This window comes from Agrilus planipennis, unplaced genomic scaffold, assembly GCF_000699045.2.
Source record: "Agrilus planipennis isolate EAB-ADULT unplaced genomic scaffold, Apla_2.0 scaffold152, whole genome shotgun sequence".
In the NCBI taxonomy this organism is placed as follows: domain Eukaryota; kingdom Metazoa; phylum Arthropoda; class Insecta; order Coleoptera; family Buprestidae; genus Agrilus; species Agrilus planipennis.
Genome location: NW_020439047.1, coordinates 632,637 through 648,832, shown reverse-complemented (window position 1 = coordinate 648,832; position 16,196 = coordinate 632,637). Strand labels below are relative to the sequence as shown.

At 37.5% G+C, this 16,196-nt stretch overlaps 1 long non-coding RNA gene across 1 annotated transcript; it reads left to right on the top strand.

Annotated features, from left to right (window-relative positions):
• The first annotated feature begins 9,579 nt into the window (after positions 1-9,579).
• On the top strand, positions 9,580-9,856 carry LOC112905121. Its single transcript, XR_003231568.1, has 3 exons — positions 9,580-9,622; positions 9,676-9,788; positions 9,846-9,856. It is a non-coding gene; the product is annotated as an uncharacterized LOC112905121 (long non-coding RNA).
• The last annotated feature ends 6,340 nt before the right edge of the window (positions 9,857-16,196 follow it).

The following is a 16,196-nucleotide window of genomic DNA, read 5'->3' as shown; positions in this document are numbered from 1 at the left end:
GAATACAAATGAATGACTCAATAGGAATTTTAAGAGTATTTATAATAGGAAAATAAGGGTTGAAGATACGAGTTTACAGAAATAGGTAGAATTGAAGAGGTTGAAAAACCAACTATTAGTAAGGAGTGCTTGCAGGAACTGTTGATGCTGGATTTCTAGATAAAGGTGTCTGTCTCTGACAAGACCTTCAAGCTTGAGAAGGTAATCTATCTCGCCTATTGTTGACTTCCACAGAGTCCTCTGTTCCCTTACTCTTTCATTTATTATCCACGGAGAAAACGTCTGCCGAGGTAAATATAAGCTTTTAATAGTTCAATAAACAACATATCAAAAGATCAGACATAATAAAATAATTTTAAAAATTATAATCTTTGTTAATGTTTAAATTATCTGCCATGATCTTGGAAGCTCGATATTCGTCTGTCATTGTTAGTTTAATTAAAAATAAATATATATTTTTAAATTTTCAAACGGCAGCCTTTATAAAATATTTTTAAAATTGGTGAAATTTTTATATCTTGCACACTTGAGTGTAACGAAGGTCCACCTTGCTGGGCTTAGCGAAACCCCGCCTTGTGAGTGACACATATAAAAGACCCTCTGGGTAAAATTTCGGGTTTTATAATTTACCTTTAGGTTGCCGGCCACTGGCTCTTAGACTATAAGTAGTTGGCTCATTGCTCTCACTAACAACATTGTGACATTGATAAAATGATGTTTGTTTTCTCACTCTTTTACTCCTTTTACTCTGTACTTGCGATATTTCATCTGCCTCTGACAAATTGTCTTCTGTAAGTTCATACTCACTGTAGAACTCACTTTCACATGTAGATAAATCTAGGTTTAGGCTAGTTTCACTCACATCACTTGGAATAATTTGAGATTCCTCACTTTGAGCCCCTTCTTTTCCCGTCACTGCCTCTTGAGTGTTATCATTCAAATCTAGTGTAACAATTGTTTCCATCTCTTTACGTCTGTCTTGGTCTAAGAAAACAACATCTGTTTTCGTATCTATATAATTCTCCTCTGCAAAATATATTCTGTATCCTTTAACATGTTCACCACATCCAATTATCACGCCTTTCTCACCCTTCTGGTCCCATTTTCTCCTTTTGTCCTTTGGAACATTTACATACACTGCAGAACCAAAACCCTTCACTTGGTGGATATTGAATTCTTTATTTGCCCATAATTCGTATGGTGACTTCTCCTTCACCCTTTCCTGTCCTGTTCAGAACAAATGCAGCAGTGTGGACTGCTTTTGCCCATAATTTCTGGGGTAAGTCCTTAGCATGTATCATAGTCCTTGCCGCTTCAAGAAGTGTTCTATTTTCCCTTTCCGATTTGCCGTTTTGAATGTAAATCACAGTAGTTTGATGAATAATCCCACGGTTAGAGCAGATTTACTTCACTTCTTTATTTATAAATTTCTGTCCATTGTCTGTTCGAAATATCTTGACCTTGTTTCCGGTAGTGTTTTCCAGACAATGCTTAATTTCATATTTGGCTTTAACAAAATACACCGCCCTGTAGTTAGAATAATCATCTTTTAAAATTAGGAAATATCTCGAGCCGAAGATTTGAAGATGTTTATTTATTTGAGACGAACCAACGTTTTTCTGCTTACACACTTGAATAGCAACAGACAAAAAAAAATATCAGGTCAGCAACTTAAAATATTAAGAATAGTATTGCCAACCTTATTACAGTTTGCCTACATCATTTAGTATAATATCAATGTATTTGCATTGCTATATTTATTTATTATAAGAGAAAGGGTATCCGGCAGAGGTGATAATGATGTTGCTTCATGTCTGATTAAATGGGTCGCCGAAAATATTACTGATCAAATGCAAGCCCTCATAATATGGTCTGACAAATATCCTATTCAGAATCGTAACATAATTATGGTTATTAGCTGCTTTTGGATGATAATTATGACCCTTTGGGATGATAATTATGACCCCCTGGGATCCACGAGGAGCTCACTGTTAGATGGTCGGTGTATCTCCGAGATGAGATACCTAAGGAGATTAGAAAGGAAATTATTGAAAAAAATCCCATTCCAGGAAATTGCAAAAATTTGAATTCACTTATTTTAAATGAAGGAATAATGTCAATTTACCTCCGCAAATATTGAAAAACGACTACCCCTTTTTTAACTTCTAAGAGCAATTGGGCGATTGTCTAGTAGCAACGGCAGGTATTATCTCCAAGAAATTAACTGGGCCGGACTAGGAATTAATTTTAAGGGCGTATTTAGTCGAGAAACTTATTAACGCAACCAAACATATATCCGGTAAGGCAGCAATAATCGTTGTGGTGATTGCTAGGTTCGCGCCACTGCTGTATACCCAATTCTTTAAGTACTTCTTTTTCTGGTTATTTATTTAGGTTTGCTAAGAAATGACTAACAAAAGTCGTGGTTCTGAGAAGACCCGATCTACAACGATGTTGAACACATTGCTGTGTCTTGGATGAGTAGTAGCACTGATACAGCATTCAATGGTTGATACTCTTGCGGTATTCAGGAGTTAATACTGTGCAGTATCCAATAAAAGCGAGCCTGGTGTAAGACTGATTTATTTAACTATTTACACGTTATTTATACAAAACTATTTACATTGGTTTAAGTGGCAAAGAACATTTCAGCATTTTACATTTGTATGTGTAACTGCCTTGGACCTAGTTAGTCGCACTATGTCGCGACGTAACTAAGTCAGCACAAATGAAGACGTTTAATTGATACACATTAGAATTGTTTCTTGCTATACAGAGCGTTCCCACAGCCCCATCGTCTTACCACAGTCTCATCCATATAGAACTTGAACCATCCGTAATGTTCATGAAAAACGTTTTCACGCAGGACCCTAAATCACGTTGTGTGCGGTAAGAAGAAAATTTAGGTCATTGAATGGTCGTAACGAAGTGAAACGAATAACACATAAGTGTATAAGATGCATCAAGTTAAATCCACAAATGGCAACCTATCCCATGGGAGAATTGCGTAGGGAACAAATAACCCAAGCCAGGCCATTCTCTCATACCGAAGCAGACTGCTGTGAGTCTTTTCACACAAAAGAAAAGAAACAGCGCAAATTGTGGATGAATCAAGGTCTGCGTAGCAATCTTTGTTTGTCTTACAGTAAAGGTCGTGCATTTAGAGGTCGTAAGTGACTTCACTAGCGAGGGATTCATTGCAGCACTCAGAAGATTCATTTCCCATCGTAGTACATGCCACAGCATTCACTCGAACAAAGGGTCTAACATGTTTGGTGCCTAAAACCAATTAAGGTAAATCCATCTATAAATTAATTCCGATGAACATCAGCGAAAGGTACAAAGACATCTTACCACAGAAGCATCGAGTGGAAGTTCATTCCATCATGTTTTCCACACATCGGGGGTCTGTGGGAGGCTGCAGTCAAGTTCTTCAAGTACCACATGAGAAGACTCATGGGAGAAGAAGAACTAAATACGTTCGTGATAGAGGTAGAAGGAACCCTTAATTCAAGGTTTATCATTCCTCTCTAATTAGATTCAGACGATCCTTCTGCTATCGCTGTTAAATGTCCACCAGAGATGGTTCAAAAGAAACCACAACATTGAGGAAGGCACTATCGACATTATCGATGATAATCTCCCACCTCTCCGTTGACCCATCGGTAGAGTAAGAAAACTGGCTATTCTACTTCCGATCCAAAAAGAAACCATAGAACCATAGAAGCACCGACCGGAAACCTCTGAAGAGGGGCAAGATGTTTCATTTTTAAGGTCATTCTTTTAAAGTCGCTATTTTTATTAATTAATTTTTCTCAAGTCTACATATATTCCTTTGTTGTTCCAAAACATACCTATTTACCTACCAGATTATTATTGGTTTTTACTCTTACCTTATACCCTTATGCGCTCCACTAATCAAACTAAAAATCAATAAATTTCACCGCTACGTACGTAGACTAAGACATAACGAGTTCACCAGCAGGAGCAGCCGTAGTTTTTTTAATGTTAGTTGTGTATTCACGAGTGAACGTCTTGCTCACCTTTTTTGCTATTTTTATCTATTTTTTTGTTATTTTTTGATTCTGTTTTATGTATGTGTTAAACAATATTGTTAATTTGTTCTTTTATTTTGTGTTTTCATTCATTTATGCCCTTACAAACTGTTCATTTTTATCGAGTTGTTTTATCTTGCTCTTAAGTTCATCATAATTAGCCCCCTAAAAAAGTGTCTCGCTGCATAGCGCGATATTTATATGTTTCTTCTTGCATGCATTTAAAAGGCTGTTTTTACATCCATATGATGTACAGCCCAATAAAACTGATAACCAAAGTTAAAATTAACCTGAATTTGCACAGTTTGTCTGCTTTAGTTAAGTGAGACTTATTTAGTTGTGTCATAGAATTATATACTTTGGTTAAATTAGATTTATTTAATAAAATTCCCGATTTCATTAAGCGTTATCCTTTAACCGTTAGGTTTATAACCTACAGAGATACGTTTATATGATTTAGCATCAAATTTGCTCTCCGGTATTTTGATATAAACATACACCCGTTGTTTTGTTACGAACGGACATCTATCTAAAAACTCTTAGATGTTTTATAGACGGTTTTTTGTTATGACAGATCTCCTATGGAGTTTTATTTGTTTTTAAAGCTTTGACATGTGAACGATTGATACTTGTGATAACTGACGATATTCTGGTACTGTCTCAGGACGCAAAATAAAACTAAATATTATTATTCTGTATCTCAAATATTTATTAAACAACATAAACTAATTGATGATAAAAGTATCTAATTATTAAATGCTCAATTAAATATATAGTGTACTGGGTCAATAGGAGAGTCAATAAAAAAACATCTCTTTATTGATACTCACATGTTTTAAAGTCAACATTCATCAAATAAAAAATATAAATTCATTCAGTTGAATTACATTGCAACTCATTTTCTTCTTTCCTTCTCTAACAGTAACACATAATTCGTTTTATGACTTTTAATAATCACAAGAAAAGATGGAGAAACTATTTACAATAACAGGAACACGACAACCAGAAAAAATAACAATAACGATTATAAGAATGTATGCGTAAAGTTACTAAATAACTGGAAGAAAAGAACTAGAAGAACTGAGAAGAACTACCTATTGGATTTTTTTTGTTTTCGTGGAAGTGGGGAGAACTATGGAAATCGAAAGTAACGGTATTTATAAGTTATTGAAGATTGACAAGGAGAAGGGTAGTTTAGAAGAAAGATAGAAAGTACAAGTACTGACGTTAAAAGTTCTCAGAAGTAAATAGAATGGAATGATATTGCGGAAGAAATCAAATTGTTAGTGATAACAAGACAGGGTACATGCAGGTATAGGGGTTCCAGCTAATGAAGCATGCTCAAAAGTTCGAAATTAAAACTGAAAGTAAAGATTTAGAAAGAAAATAAATTTTATAAAACAAAACTCAAATATATACAGATCGCTACAGCAACCTCCTGCTAGTGATAAGGTCACGATTATGGGCTTGTTTGATAGCGATCGGTCAAATGAACCTTCATGCTTGACCGGGTAACTGTTGGTTGGATTTGATCCTGGATAGGTTGCTCGGACTTTATTTTTTGCTGAGGAACTTTTTCTTCTTTGCCCTCTGATATGGTAAATGCTGGTTTTAAACGGTCGACTGAGACCACGATATTTTTACCATTTATTCGCACGGAAAGGTTTTTGCTGCCTTGCTAATGACCGTGTATGGGCCTTCGTAAGCAGGATGTAGGAATTGGTCATTATACCGTACAAAAACGTGATCGGTGTTAGCTAGCTCCTTAAAGACGAATGTTTTCTGTTGTTTGTGACTTGTAGCTGCAACTGGGGTCAAGTTTACGAAGTTATTTTTGAGTCGCTTGACTTAATCGACCACATCCTCGAACGTTTCGTTCTTTCTCTAGACAATCATCTTTTCATGCCGATCGTATTCCTAATAAAACGGTAGATATTACTCTTGTCGATCGGTCAATGGCGGTTACCAACCGTTGTCAACGCACTGGTGCAGGGCAGCAACAGCTGTATTGGAGGCGTCGCAGATGAGTGCGAGGATTGCGTCCAGTTTTGGGTGGGCCAGATAGGTAGGTTAGGCGAGGCTATTCCTGCAAGCGGTGAATGCTTCCAGTGCAGTCGATGTCCACTCTATCGGCGTTTTCCCTTTTACTCCATCGTGCGGCGTTTGGCAAAAATTGACGGTAAACATTTAACATGCCGAGAAATTGTCGCAGCTGCTTGGCGTTTTCCGGCATCGGGTACTTTTGTATTGCCTCGGCTTTTTCCGGCAATGGCTCAGTATCGTTGCTCGTAAGTTGGTATTCCAGGAACTGCACCTCTGATTTGTCGAATACGCATTTCGCCTAGTTGATAACGATTCCATGGTGCTGTAAAAGGTCGAAGAGAGTTTTGAGGTGGTCGTAGTGTTCTTCGTCGGTTGCGGATGCCACTAGGATATCGTCAATGCATGCGTAGCGAAGCCTAATCCACGCAATACATTGTCGATAAACCGTTGAAAAGTTGCGGCGGCCTTGCGAAATCCGAACGTCATATATTTGAAGTAGAATAATCCAAACGGCGTGGTTATCGCAGTTTTTGGTATATTTTTCTCTGCGACTGGTATTTGGTTGTAAGCACGAACCAAATCTATCGTACTAAATATTTTCTTGCCACACAGCCTGAAGTCCTGAATATACTTTATTGGGTATCGGTTTGGTATAGTTCGAGCATTTAGACCACGGTAGTCTCCGCAGGGTCTCCAACAATTGTCCTTTGTAGGTACCATGTGCAGTGGCGACGACCATGGACTTTTTGACGGACGTGCGAAGCAGAACTCCAACATTGCCTCGAATTCTTTTTTTGCTGTCATCAGTCTTGCAGGATCTAATCGTCTGGGTCGGTAGAATACAGGGAGTCTGGTGGTGGTGGTAATGAGGCGAACTACCTGATGTTCATTTTCGTTGTTTCGCGCCTGACCATTTGGTTTTGTAAGACTCGGAAATTGTTACAGTAATTGGTGAAATGTAGAATTTCCGCTTACTGTTATCACACTCGAGATATTGCAGCCTGTCAGTTGTCCTCTTGTAGTTAGATTGGTAAGTTGGTCGTGTAACTTGCCGTTTCAGAGATCGATCAATAAGCCAAAGTGAAACAAAAAATCGGTTCCAATTATAGGCTTCGAAACGTCTGCTATTACGAACGACCATGGGAAATTGCGTCGTCTACCTAGATTCAAGTTGAGTTTGATAGTCCCGTAAGTAGCAATTGGTGTCCCGTTGGCCGCCGATAGCTCGTACTCCGACTTCTCGCACGTACTATGTACTAACGTATGTGGATACACGCACAAGTCAGCTCCTGTTTCGACTAGGAAACGTACACGAGAAGTGATGTCTCTGACGAATAGGCGGCGTGGTGATGTTCTTGGGTTGCATACCGCCACTAGCAACCTGTCGCTCCGTTTCCCACCTGATTTTTGGAACAGGGAATCCTGCATTTTCTGACCTGAGGTCCGAAAATTCCAGTGGTACCAACACATACCGTTTTCGGGATATTCTCGATGTCTGGAATTTGAACGGGATTTCGGCCTTCCTTTACAGGGATCTACGGCGTTCACGCATTTGCGGCTAGGTAATAATTGCTTCTATTTATTGGCGTAATGCTGTTATTTGATCCTTGTTGTTGGATAGCCAGTTGGAGTTGTGCAAATTGAATTTCCAAGTTCGTATTCTTTGAAGAGAGACTACCTGGGGCCTATATGTTTTTATTTCTTCCACTATTGTGTCTGCCATGTCAGCCAATTGATCTAAGGTGCAGTCTGATTTTGTCACTAGGTGCGGTTGGAGATGCGTTGGTAATCGACTTAGCCAGGTTGTACGTAAAACAGCGTCTCCTACAATAGTTCCGGCTAAAGAACGCAGGTGTCTGAGGAACTGTGATGGTTTCCCTTCGCCAGTACTGTCGTGCTCGAGGAGCTTCCTGGTCTTCTGTCTTCATCCCGAACTTCCGCCAAGTACTTGGATCCAAGTGCGCCTAGATATGGCTAAATTTTACCTCTTGCGTAATACCTGATGCCTGGAGAATTCTTTCGAATACGGCGAAAAAGTAACATCTCAGAACGGATCGCTCAGTTGTGGACGACACTATTTTTGGAACTTGAATTTCTGCCGGAAACCGATCTTGCGCTGTTTGCTGTTGGCATTCTTGCCTACGACGCTCGAATTCTTGCCGTTCTTGTTCAAGTTTTTGATGCTGTTCTTCTATAAGCTTGGGCTTCTATTTGCTGCACAAGTTTATTGTCGGCACGTATATTAATCATATTCTTGAGCTACTCTTTGCAGCTCTCTGTAGCAACTTCGAACTTTCGATGTAAGCAGGTGTTTACATGCAGATGCGAAATTTAGTGGCGACCGTGACAGGACGTAGAAAAGTGTGTATTTGACGCGCTTCTGAGTAATCGTAAATACTGGACTGACATACTTTTACGACGTTTTCGATATTAGTGTTTCGTGTTGAAAACAGTCGAGGTTTTGAACCAAGTTTGTGTTCAAAAAATGTCCAGTCAAATCGAAAGAAAAAAGAAAAGTCGCGCTGCAATCCGGGCTTCTTTCACGCACAATGCAAATGATTTGGAGCAGTTTCTTTCGGTTAATCCTCAGGATTTGCGGGGTACTAAAGCTTCTTTAGAATTATTGGAGTCAAAAGGTGATGAATTGAAAGTGCTGACTCTGAAATGTACGAGGCTTTGTTGAAATCATGTAGTGAAGAATAGTTGCTATCCAAAATTGAGAGTTGTGATGTTTACAGGAAAAGATTCCTCGATTTAAGGATCGAACTGATACCTTCGATGCTATTAAGGTTCAGAGAGAATCCGATTGGCGTCATAGCGGACATACGAAAAGCGTTTTTACAAATCAGCCTGAATAAGAGTGATCGCAATTTTCTGATATTTTCATGGGTAGATCCTGATGGAAAAGAGATCACATATCGACATAAACGCGTTGTATTTGGAATCAGTAGAAGTCCTTTCCTTTTCGGAGCAACCATTAAATACCACCTGGGTGAATATCGAAAAATGTGTGAAGAGGGCAAAGCCGACAACTGTGTCACCAGCGCAGGGTACGAAATGTCGAGCGCGAGCGACACCTAAGTTTATCCCACGTAAGTTTTTAAATTTTTTAAATTACCAAAATCGACATTACCGACATACTAGGCGTCATACATTTTACTGAAACGACAACAGATGACGCGACGGCGGTTGCGATTATCGGAGGAATTCCCCAGTAGTTGTGGCGTTATTGAGCAATAGTCAGTAGTTTCACAACTTGTAATATTTTAAAATTTTTGTGAAAAGTACTTTTACCTATCCTGAAAGTAAGTAATATATTAAGTACTTCAATCATGCTTTACAATAAGTAAAGAAAGGATGTTTTCTGCCCAACACAGAAAAACCGTGATGTACAGTCTACACTATTACGGGGTCAAATTAATTTGAAATGTTCTACCTAGATTATACAGTTCCTGCAGGAGTTAAAGGTCAAGATGCCGCTTTCCATTTTCCTGAAGTAACAGCGGTTCCAACGAAAGTGGCAGGTATTGTAATTTGTTGTTGTGAAACTTAAGTTTTAAAAAAAAATGTTTTGTAGAACTTCTTCTGGTAGAGGAATAGAAGCAGACGGAATTGCCCCATTAAAAGATGAAAAAGTACTGCATCCAGTGAAAACATATGACGGGAAAAGAAGAATTGTTTCAACTGCAGGTAGTTATGCAGATAACAGTTTCAAATATCCAAAACATATATAATTATTTGTTATAGAAAGTACACTCACAATGGACAATACAGAAGCTAGTATTTCTGCAGTTTCTGAATCGTTAGCACCCCCTGTAGAAGCAGGAAGCAGTACTAAATTAGGTAAAGAACAATTTCTGTGTTCATACAAATATAACTCTCTTACTATCTATATTTTAATTACTTGATGTTTGCTGCTTACTCGTATATTGTGCTGATTGTATTTATTACTGCATTTGTACTTTGTTATTAAATTTGTTAATTTTATTTTTGTTTTTTTTGTTCAATTTCCATTTAAAACAAAAAAAAAATTTAGTGTAATTTTGAAATGCGCGCCTTAGGTTACGCTTATAGTTTTATGTATAGATGGCAGTGAAATTCGAAGTTTTCTTTGCCAATACCATTTATATATATTCCAAGTATCGTCTACTAATGTAGGGTAAACTTAGTTGTCACTGGTATCGTCATAATCTCACGAGTTTTACATCTATTTCCTAGTCTAGGCACCAGCGTTTCAAACAGGGATGACTTGACCGGGTTTATAAGGGAAGCATCTCTTATTATGCGGGAAGCCAAATTCTACTTAAGAGGGTGGGAGTTTAGTTAGGATACCAATGAAGATACCCCACTTGTACCAGTGTTGGGGCTTCGTTGGCATCGAAGTCGAGATACACTCAGGATAAGTGATGACTTTCTAACGAAAAACACAAATTTGGAAGATCTTGTTGTAACGAAAAGGGCTATCCTTTCTGTTGCGCAACGAGTATTCGACGTGATTGGGTTCACATGTCCAGCCACTTTGGTACCAAAATTGTTGCTGCAGCAAAATGGGATGAACCAATGGAATTGGAAATTGAAGAATCTTTTCGTGAATGGTTTCAGGGTTTACCTCACTTGTTAAAAATAGAAATTCCTCGTTGGACAGGTACTGGTACAAAAGGTATTAAGCATTTAAGTATACATGCGTTCTGTAATGCCAGCAAGAACGCATACTCCGTTGTAATTTTTCTCAGGTTAAAAATATGAATAATGTAGAAACGTAGAAAAAGGAGACTGTGGTAAATAATAATTAATTAGAAAATTAAGAAGAAGTAGGGGTGTCTTCCTTTACCACAAAAAAACTTTTTTGAGCGAAAATAAGACTCTCTCTCGTTGTTAATGGCCACGTATGAAGTGGGCGAAACACGTGTCCGCTCAAAAAAATTTTTTTTTGGTAATTAGGGATGAGTCTTCTTTTTAATTTTTTAATTAATAATGTAGAAGTTTATCTGTTGGCTGCTAAATCAAGGGTAGCACCAATGCGGAAGTTAACAAAACCAAGGCTTGAACTTGGCTGCAGTTATTGATGCCAGATTGTACACTAATGTCAGAAAAAATTTGGAAAGTGAGGTAAAGTCATTTTTTTGGAGTGATTCGTCCACAGTAGTATCATGGATTCAGCAAGAGGAAGAATGGGCCACATTTGTATGGACAGAGTTTCAGAGATTCGTATGTAAACGACTTCAACCGACATAGGCCATGTACCGGATGATAAGAATCCAGCGGATCTACCTTCAATTGGCTTCAACCCTGAGCAGTTACTCAAATAAAAGATTGGTGTCATGAAACAGTTACTATCTCTCTCTCTCTTCTTCTATTTTTTCTCTAACATTTCCATCAATGTATCCTTTTCGTCCATTATTTTCTTATTTTTGTTTTCTACACTATGTTTTTACTATCTTTACTTTTTAGCCTCTCCTCAACTTTTATTTTTCTTAGCTTCTTCTGTACTTTTTTCTAGCCAGCTTTCTAGATTTCCTGGGCTGCTGCCTCTGCTTGAGTTAGATGATGATCGACTTCCGTTTTTAGACCCAAGTGCTCTGCCTCCTTTTTTCCATTTCTTTTTTTGTTTCGATATCTGTCTCATTCAGTTCTGTCTCATCGCCAGTTGACACTTTTTCTTAACAAAGCAATATGCAGTATATCGTAGTTTACCTCCCTAGTCGGTTTTTTGTTTATGTGCTTTCCTGTCATGTCCGGTTTTCCTCTATTCTTTTCTTAATTTCTTTTATTTTTTATTTTCGTCCAAAACAACTCATACACTCTAAACGGTTATATATAACAACTATTTAACGGATAGAAAATTTCTCGTTTACATGGCAAAGGGGAAAGATTACTTGTATGAATTTGACAAACGAATAAAAAAAAATAATACAATATAACTATCGAAAACCTGAATTACGCGCGTGTATCATTATCTAATCTACAAATTGTACAACAACAGATGTACATATAAAACAAAGGAACCAAAAAAAACTGATACAATTAAGAAACAAATGTTAAACAACCCAAAGAATTTTTCGGAAAAATAGTAATTTTTAAATAAGTCAGTATGTGTAGCATGTACTGATAGTCCTAAATCTATTAAAACTGTATAATAAAATTATATTTTCTACTTCAACTTCAAGTCTCAAGGTCGCTTTTTGCTTAATGTCTTTAAATCGTTCGTTCTATAGAACTTCCTGGTTCATTTATAGCGAAAGGCGGATCGATAAAATGCAAAGTAATGCCAGTTGGATTTAAATTTTGATATTTTCAATGCTAAAACAAAAATACTTATAGTTAGCTTAAAGTTAGTGTTCAAGGCATTAAAGTTTAAATAGTTTAATTTTAAAATCTAACCTATTCATAAATTAAAGTTCGAGCTGTATTTGCAAAAAACAAATTATATGAATACAGATGAATAAAAAATAAAGTATATGAACTCGTCGTGCTAAAGCTGAAACCAATTTATTTAAATTTCTAAATATCCATCCACAATATACTGCTAAATAAATTGTACAATTTTGTTTTAGGAGAAAATACACATAAACTGGTAGCTAATCACCTNGCTAAGATGGGTCTGTAAAATTAGGATTAATTACGAATTCAATAAACCACTTTAACTTACGCGGGTCATCGCATAGCAGTCCGAAACGGCATATAGCAGGCAGACACATCGCAAAAACATGAAACAAATACCGAAGTTACTGTTTTGCATAAAGAAAAGGGGGTAAATGGTAACTCACCGGGGGAATTGCATCCCCCATGCAGACCTTTAATAAAAAGCCCATCTTTCCATATCAGATATATATTTAACAAACCATAATCTTCAGAAATGTATATTTCCACCTAAAACGAGTAGAGGCTCCCCTGGACGCCCGACTACCGCGCTAGTAGTCAGCATCCCAATGATTTGGTGTGTGTGTGAGAACACCAAATCATATCAACCGGGCGCATGTAGGGCCCCTCACCACACAGATGCATAAGTACCACACAGGTAAAACATCATAATCGTATCACACAGGTGCTCAATAGAAGTGTACACTTAAAGCATATGCAAAACAGTTCTGCACACAGGCCTGGCCAGAACAATACTGACTCAAAATAAGACAAAATATATCCGTGCCTGCCCGGCTACTCACCTTCATGAAAAAAAAGGTCATATTTCAAATCATAACACCGACAAACGGATAAAGATATATTAGTTAGATGAAATAAAATTACAATTCCACTAATAATAAGAAAAAATAATAAAAAATTACTCCAAAACGTAAATTATTGTTACAGTACTATATTGGGACCTCTATTATATATTATGTATATTATTGACTTACTAACAGAAATGTCTCATAATGTTATCTCGTATGCCCGTAATATTGCTATTTTATCAGTGGACGGCACATGGGAAGAAGCAGCTAATAATACGTGAAGATTGATTGCTAAGTAAACTAGCTAATAGTTGGCACAAAAAATTATTAAGTGTTGAGGAGACAGAATATATTATCTAAGGTATAAATGAAATAGTGTGCCCAAGTCGTTAAGTGTTTATATTGATTGAACAACAAGGCAGAAAGGATGGAGTTTCACAATTATTTGGGAGTTATTTTGGATTTGAATGTTAGATGGAAGAAACCATATACTATTCGTTTCAAGAAGTTAGAGATATGCCCCTTCCCTTTATTAGGATACGCTGGAGCATAATTCCAAATTCAATCATATTTGTCTGCGGAGCTCATTTATCCACTGATCATCTTGCAAGAACAACTTGTAGACAAAAGTGTACAGTACCATTTGTAAAATTATTTAAACTGCCTCGTTAAAATTTAAGAATATGCTTTATTTAAAAGCCTNTAGTTAAGGATGTGGGCTGTTCTAGTTTTAGGGAAATGCGAAGTTTAGCTCAGGATAGGAAAGAGTGGAGGTACGTGTCCAACCAGTCTTAGGACTGATGACCTTATGATGATGAGAACTCTCCAAAATCCCCTCTGTCTCGGCGATGACTTCCTCGTTTGAGCTGAATTTCTTTCTCGCTAGTCATTTCTCCATGCTAGGGAACAAGATGAAGTCGTAGGGAGTCAAATCGAGTGAGTACGGGGTGTGCGGCAGCAAATTCATAACGTAATTCCTGCATTTTGGCGGCAACAACTCCTGATGAATGTTCCGGTGCGTTATCGTGTTGAAGACGCACCTTCTTTTTCGTCAAATGCGTTCGTGTCTCCTTTAATTTTTTGTCGAAGCGGTCCAATAACTCACTGTAGTATTGTCCAGTGATCGTTCTTCCTTTTCCTAAAAAATCTGTAAAATGATTTCCTCGGTAACAACGTTTGCCAGGCTTCCTGGTCGCTCCTATGAAAAACGGATCTTTTCCCACGTTTAAATTCGTTGAAGCAATATCTAATTGTGGTCGTAGATGGCGAAATGTCTCCATAAACAGTATCCAACTTTGTTTTCATCTCCTAGCATTTGTTCCCATCCAAAAACAAAAAGCGAGTTACCGAACGATACTGCTCTTTTTTCATCTTAGCGAAAATAACGAAACACGTCTCAGTCGAATGGCTGCCAAATCCAAACTAACCTATCAATCAGTCTGAAATTCGTTTTGACGTGGTTTGATAGATGGCAGCACACGATGACAGCACCAATTTCCCTCAGGAACGTCCTCTGTCTTCAAACACGGGTACTTATTGAACCGCCCTCGTATGTGTTAACAGGTTAATTATCAGTTGTCCTGATATGATGGGTTACTTGTGTGGTCGTAGTTAATTTTTGTTGATCGTAGCTAAAAATCAAGTTAAATTCTTTACAGTCTTGTAATTTATTTTTTTTCGCAATTATTCATGTGATCTAGTCTGAGCTGTTTAATTACGTCGCAATTTAAGTTGTCATCAATTGGGACTTTGTGAAAAGTGAAAACAATATAAAAACAGGAGATACAGCAATTGTACTCACGTTAGAAAATTCTCCCAATACTTGTGATCCTTTAGTCGAACGTTTCGTTCAGGAACTGTTATAGGGGATATAATATCACGGACATCCAAACGAACATTTATAAGGATCATAAGTGCCAATTCTTTAGAAATACGTTTTATATGAGACGTCGCGTTAAAGTGGCTTACCTAATCTGCTAAACTTTTATTATCCACAGCGCAATAAAAAACATTTTGGCAACAAACGGTATCAAATGCCACTACCGTAATGAATCCACTATTTGGTAGTACATGATCTAGCATCTCTCGAAGCAAACAGCAATTAAAGTCTAAACCTAAGCCTATTTAATGTTTTGTTTCGCATAATAATAATGTAATGTTCGTGGGGTTTAACAAATTAATTTTAAAGACTCACAACGACAAAAACAATTTATTTACACTAATTATTATTAAAGGACTTAAAAACACTATTAAATTATTACTAACTTAGGTAATTATTCTATTTATTTACACTACTTTTACTATTCACTGTTTTATTTATTGCACTTCTATCACTGTCAATTTATTTCTTGATTCACTTCTGCAACGGTCAATTTATTTCTACTCTCCTCTCGGTGATCGCCTCTTCCTTTATATACTCTTTTGGGTCCTTCCTGGAACTTTCTCGAGCCGTCCGGAAAAGTTTCGTTTTCTTCGAACAGTTTAATTGCTTTCTCGGAACGCAGGTACGACACACACGTTTACAGATACGGTGCACATGAAAAAAGGCGCCAGCGGCTAGTCGGCGAATCGATAAGCCACTCACACTTACGTATGCCCGATCGCACACAAGCACGCTCGTGCTCGCTACAATATGTACAATACTAACTAATGTTGCACGACTACTGACTACAAATGGTTTCTGTAATCATAGAGATACTTAGAGCAGGCAAACTGCATCGGGTGCAGGGGTAGCGACAGGGGTTGAAACCAGCAAAACTAGCCGCTTCGCAGAAATGAACAATAATATTGCATGGTTAACAAATTTTGGTGATCTATCGTATACAAACATAAACATACAGGCTGATTATAAAAACAATGCTATTCTAATACATTTACAAGAAGTGGTTACGCGAATTTTGCGTAGCAACATACTTCTAGGGCATTAACC